The sequence below is a fragment of the Ornithodoros turicata genome, chromosome 9 (assembly GCF_037126465.1).
Source record: "Ornithodoros turicata isolate Travis chromosome 9, ASM3712646v1, whole genome shotgun sequence".
Lineage (NCBI taxonomy): Eukaryota > Metazoa > Arthropoda > Arachnida > Ixodida > Argasidae > Ornithodoros > Ornithodoros turicata.
The window spans coordinates 27,747,610-27,753,609 of NC_088209.1; the positions used below are offsets into that span (position 1 = coordinate 27,747,610).

Here is a 6,000-nt window from a genome sequence, read left to right on the forward strand (position 1 = left end):
ACTTTCGGGTGGAGCTGAAACACCGTGATTATCTCTTATCTTTCATGTTTTCTCGATTGGGTATGTGGATGCCTCAGGAATGTTGCGTGCTTTTTCCAGCACAGAAAAGGACGTCGGAAGAAGTATGTGCTGGCGACACCGTTCTTGCACTGACATGCATCTGTGGAGGGCTTCCCGTTCGCAACGCATGCTGCGTTCTTCTTCCTTGCTGGACAGTTGCGCATCATAAGCCTAGACGAGACTTTTGCAGGATTTCTTTCTGAATTCTCACTGCAGCTCCTCTCGCTACCGTTTCGCGTAGAAGCAAAGCCACTTGACACACACTGCAGTCTTTTGTGGCATCACTTTCGTGTTTGTCGATGCGATGGAAGCATTAATGTTCTCCAAAACTTCTTTAGGAGGTACAAACTCTGAGCGATTATATCCTGTTGACGTAAGCCCGTCCTGAGACTCGTTGCACGAACGCAGGTAATCAGTGTGTTTCCTAGATACATAGTCCATGGATAGTACATTTATACTCCTTCAGGGTCAACGAACGCTCGCTTTACAATGTCCGTCCGAAGATCACTCACCAAGCAAAAGTTGCGTCTGAAGTAGATCTTTTTGTGTGTCTTGTGGTAGTCTGCACATGCCATTCTTGCCACCCCCGCCATGGCTCTCATTAGCACAGTCATTGGAAGGAACAGAAGTCATAATCAATCCGTAATACGCTGATGGCAAAGGTGTACCCTGGACAAAAACTTGCGTCTGCAAAGCACAGGAGTGACACTTGGAGCAATAAGGGCTTCCATTACGCAAACGTCGTTTATATGGTCAGTCGGCAAGCTTTGACCAAAGGCTTTGACTGCACTCATGATAATGCAAGCCTTGCTTTATTGTGAGTGGGCTGAGAATGAAGCGATTCCCCGTATTGAATGATCGGACTGACTGTGTGAGCATTACACGAGCGACCAAGTGATTTCTAACAGACTGCCGGAAAGTGCTTTGCGAGATTACATACAAAGTTTATTCCTGTGGTGCCAAACACCTATTGAGGTGAAAGCGAACATATTCTTGTATTACCATTCATAGCATGCTCATGAGAATGTGAATTCATTTATGTACCCATCAGAGTCTTTAGTGACAAAAGTTGAACTAGAAATGAAATTACGCCGACTTCGCATAACAAGCTAACCATTTACTGCAACAGACGTTTCAGGAGGAGAAGAGTCATGCTTGTGCCCCTCCCCTTTCCTTCATTATGATGCACAAGAACCACAAGTGAAAGTGATTCACCTGAAACAAGCAAAAAAATTTGTACATGTTGTTCAGAAATCCTCATGCATGTGAGGTATAGTTCCCTCTTTCTCCCGAGCAGTCGCACAACATAAGCACACTCACTGTACCAAATCATCGTTGTGGAGGAATTCCCGCACAACACATTCGTACTTGATTGCAAATGCAGCAAGAGACGCGGACAGGTTGGTTAAACAAATACGACAGGAGACCTGCAGACTCGCAACTAGCGGAAGTTTAATGGGAGGGACAAATATATACCCTCCCATTAAACTTCTGCTAGTTGCGAGTCTGCAGGTCTCCTGTCGTATTTGTTTAACCTACCTGTCCACGTCTCTTGCTGTATTTGCAATCAAGTATGTTCAACAACAAACTACCCCGCTATGACCCGTTTGTTGACAACACATTCGATTTCCCAAAACTCAGAACTGTGCCAAAGCTCGCGAAACTCCGAAACTGGGCGAGGTCCCAGCAACATCGCAGTTCTGTGCCATGTAGAGAGTGCCTTATGGCAGATAAGTGAACTAAGTTTGGCACACGCTTTCAATTGGGAAATCGCGAAGCTTTCAGGCCTGGTGTAATACATGGAGGCCTAGGTTCGACACACTGCCCAACACCCTTTCTTTTTCTTTCATTCAGATTTTAAAAAAATGTAGATTTCCCACCTTGGTTGATTTAAAATTTAATTACCCTGCTCTCGTCACATAACTATTTCATCTTTGAGATGGCTGCTAGTATCTTACAACCTAGTATATTTGATATGTGCAGAATCGGCACTTAGCGGTAGCATGGCCGAGTGGACAGAAGCATCTGCTCGTTGGTGGATACCCCAAGGTCGTGTTGAAGACTGGGTGGTAATGGGTTCGAACCTTCCCATCTTCCACTCGTTCCTGCTGCCCTCTCTCCATCTGTCCACATCTGTATGTCGCTCATAGCCACAGCTGCTTCACCGCACCAGCACGGAATAAAAAGGTATCTGCACCAACCCGGAGAAGTTGATGCATTCTTCCAGGAGCATGGCCTGGCCGCGAGGCATCCACAGCAGACTACCATCGCTGGGCTCTCCATCCCGGTCGTGTCTGGCCACATCAACAACATGGACCATGCGCAGCAAGTTCACCTTCGACCATCAGAGGGGCCCCGACTGTGTGGTACCGTCGTTACCATTATGAAGGACGGGAGGCCCCAGTTTCCTTGTGGGGCCGTGTACGAAACAGGCACGTAGTTTATCCACTCTGTTTCACGTGAGGCTCATTTGCTGTTGGATCCATACAGTCTGCAGTGAGAATAAACTTTGCTTCATATTTCCTTCACAGCTGTCTCGACCGAACAGTTCTACAGCCCAGTCGTCTCGACACTGTCAGACGACAAAAGCACCGCCTTTCTGTTGCATGGATCCCAGTGACGGATGTACGTACTCTTCATATTGACAACCTGCCCCGGTCTTGAAGCTGCGGGGACCCAGTCGATAGGTTCCCGTGGGTTGTCAGAATGGGGATATTGCCACAGGAAACGTAGGTATGAAGGTGGAGCAACGCCCAATCCCTGGGCCCCTTACCCAACAAAGTGTCACACTGGGTTGGACAGTGATGAGTGAAGAGGTTATAGGTGTGTCAGTCATCTGCGTAGGAGCAATGGTGCTTATATGAAAGTCCTCCACATCACTGTGCACCCTGCTGCGAACATTGTGTGCCCGGTTAAGGGAGCAAACATGTAAACAATAACAAGTGGTTCTAAACTATTTTGCTCCTTACAACCCTTTTGCCACTCATCAAAGTATTGACTCAAATGTTATGCATACATAAAAATTGAAGGTATTTTATTGATTCTTAAAATCTCTTGAACGTATTGTTTTCCTAGACCTTTCCTAGATATCCATTCTAGGATCTTGCACACCTAGGAGCTGTGATACACCAGCAGTAGGTTCTTGGTGTGGGAGATGTCCTATGCATAGGGCCAGATTTTTTTGTCATATGTTTTAGTAAAATCTTACGGGGCGGGGGAATATCGAGTTAGACTTGCCTCCCGACATTTAGGTGTAGTAAGTCTAAATATATTTATTTTCTGCTGTAACGGTTACATAAATCGTGCTTTGAAACTATACATGCTCAAGATGCATGACGTAATACTCATCAAGCAGCATACAGAGGAAATCATGTCATAGTTCAACCAATCTGTAGGCTTCGTAGACCTATGGGGTGCATATTTCACTGCCTGACACGGCTAGGACTGAATGCAGCAGCTTCAGGCACTGATTTACCCTTCAAAAATGCTGCCCTCGTTAGCATGAAAACTTCATTTTCTTGTGTGTGCTACATTGGGTAATGTGTTGAAGGGGTTGGGACACTTTCATAGTGTGGTTTTGTTACATCATGGATGCATTGTATTGCATGCCAGAATACCAAGTCAAAAAAAGAAGTATTCTTCTATGTGTCGTATTTAGCAAGATGCGAGCCTGCGAACACAGTCTGGAGCGAAGCACGGACGTCACAGAGCTCAGAGTTGCGCCCATTCCCATTGGCAGACGTAAGCATGTGACTTCCCGTGCGCTGCCTCACTGGCGGAAGTGAGGGCTGTGATGTCAGAGTCGCACGAGTTTCGATATACGCGGTGCCCATTTTCTCCGCTTCTATTGCCCTCTTTGCTGTCAAACTTTCAATGCAGGTTCACAGCACTGCAAAGAGCCGCATTTTATGTTCTTCTGAGATAACGTGGGATGATCTGTCGCAACCCCTTTAACCATCATACACTTCAACTTGAGTAGAAGTAGGTACTATACTCAGCCCATATTACTAATGTACATCGTGAGACACATTTTTAAGAGCTCCTCACTGGTACTGGAATGCTGTGGCCATTTTCGGAAACTGCCTCGTTACATTGCATCTGCTATTTGGGATGGATAAGCAGTAGAACCAGATAAGCATAGAACCAAGCAGTTGAGATTTGACGGTGTTTGGTAGCATACCTTTGTGCAATTTCAAAATGTCATATGTCTCCACATGACAGTACTTGCAGACCAATATGCGTTGCTCTTCATCTCTCACCTTCTTGTTTAGAAGTGCTGGTGCTTTGTACTCTACATACCAGGCCTCCAAAAGTCATTCATTTCTTATCCGTTCGGTTGTCCGATACATACCAGTATGGACAAACCCGTGTTCACTTCGGCGAACTTAAGTTAGTTGATCCAAGACACGCTTCACAAATGTCCGCTTTGCCTTCACGACTTTCACCTTGCTTCCAAGTTGTGTGACAGTGTTTGTTAACATTACTGTACGGTTGCTGCGCCCGCCACTCTTGCTGGTAACTTATCGCTGTGACCGCCGCGTAAGATCAGAAGTACGGTAACTCTTGCCGCTTGCAAAAGCTCATGACGGTTTACCCAGATACATACACGCCATACAGATGCAACCAGATGTGCCAATAAAGGCCACATGTTGTGACCTACCTCATGCCAGAGAAACAAGCAGGAAACTTTCGATTTGCTCAGCAAGTCTGGATCGGGTACAGTGCAATAATGTCAATATCCAATTATATCCAATTTTAAAAGTCATGAGTCTTAGCGTCAATGGCATTGCCATGCCATTGTAAATGGCATAGCAATGGCATGGGGGGGGGGGGGGGGGGGCTACTCTTCCTTGGATTCGCCACAGCTTTGGTGACAAGCACTTCTCTCATTATCATTGAAGTAAAGTGGTTACTGTTGCTGAGGATACAATAGCGGAACATGTGGTACTGGAATACGAGGGACTTCGTCTGGAGCCAACACAATGTTGAAATATTGAGTGCACTGGGCTCTAAAATTGGGCAGGGAGGAATAGATGAGGTATTTGGGAAAACGAAGTCAAGACTGGTGTTACTAGTGGTGTGAGAAAAGAAGGTACAAAGGAGTTAGAAAAAAAGGGGGAAGACAAGTATTCCAAAATTGAGAGAACAAACATTCTCAAGTAGGCTACGTGAAGTAATGCGTTTGCCTGATGAGATTTGCCCAAGATATTCAGTTTGGGGCGGGGGGGGGGGGGGGTGAGAGATTTCCCACTCAGTGATAATGAAGCCCATATGAGCTACTTTCCTGGCCTGTATTTTTGGGGGTTGCTGGGAAAATCCCATCATGATAAAAGGGGAGTTCCGTCAATCTTTCCTGTCTGCCGTTACCGGCGTCAAAGCAAGCAAGCAAGCATGCGTACTCTGCAAGCGGAAAGATGACGGCGCCACCTGTTGGCCAGAAATCCAGTTAAACGAATTCATGGCGGGAAAAACGCAACCCACCATTGTCATTTGGCCGGTTAAACCCGATTATTTGCCGTGCTATTTTGGGGGTAAATTCTGTCCTTCCACAAAACTTGTGCTTGTAGTAACTTCCGTTTTTAATACTTCGGTGGGTATCTTGGCTTGGCAGTTTTTTTTTTTTTTTTCTTTTTCTTTCTTTGACAGGAAGGTTGAGAAAATGACGGCATCGTCTATTTTCATGGTTCCCACTGGACATTGAATACCCTGGAATTCGAAAATTCTGTTTTCAAGGTTGGGAAAACTCCAACGTTCTCCGGTCCTTTAAAACCCTCGATTTTGGCATCTTTTTCTTATCCTCGCGGAGCTGCACTGCAAACTCCGTTTATCCGAAGTCAGAATAGAGTTTCAGAACCACAGGGGATAGCCAAAGTGCGAGAAATGAACGGTGCATTTCTTTGGTATTAATCAAACTTCCTTTCTATTCTGTGATCTTTAACA

The 6,000-nt window shown here is 45.7% G+C and overlaps 1 long non-coding RNA gene across 2 annotated transcripts in view; it reads left to right on the plus strand.

Annotated features, from left to right (window-relative positions):
• Positions 1 to 3,093, plus strand: part of LOC135368496 (uncharacterized) — a 90,916-nt gene extending 87,823 nt beyond the window's left edge. For both annotated transcript variants that reach the window (XR_010414800.1, XR_010414799.1), the window contains exons 3-4: positions 2,044 to 2,492; positions 2,592 to 3,093. This is a non-coding gene — a long non-coding RNA (uncharacterized LOC135368496). The remainder of the gene's footprint in view (positions 1 to 2,043; positions 2,493 to 2,591) is intronic.
• The last annotated feature ends 2,907 nt before the right edge of the window (positions 3,094 to 6,000 follow it).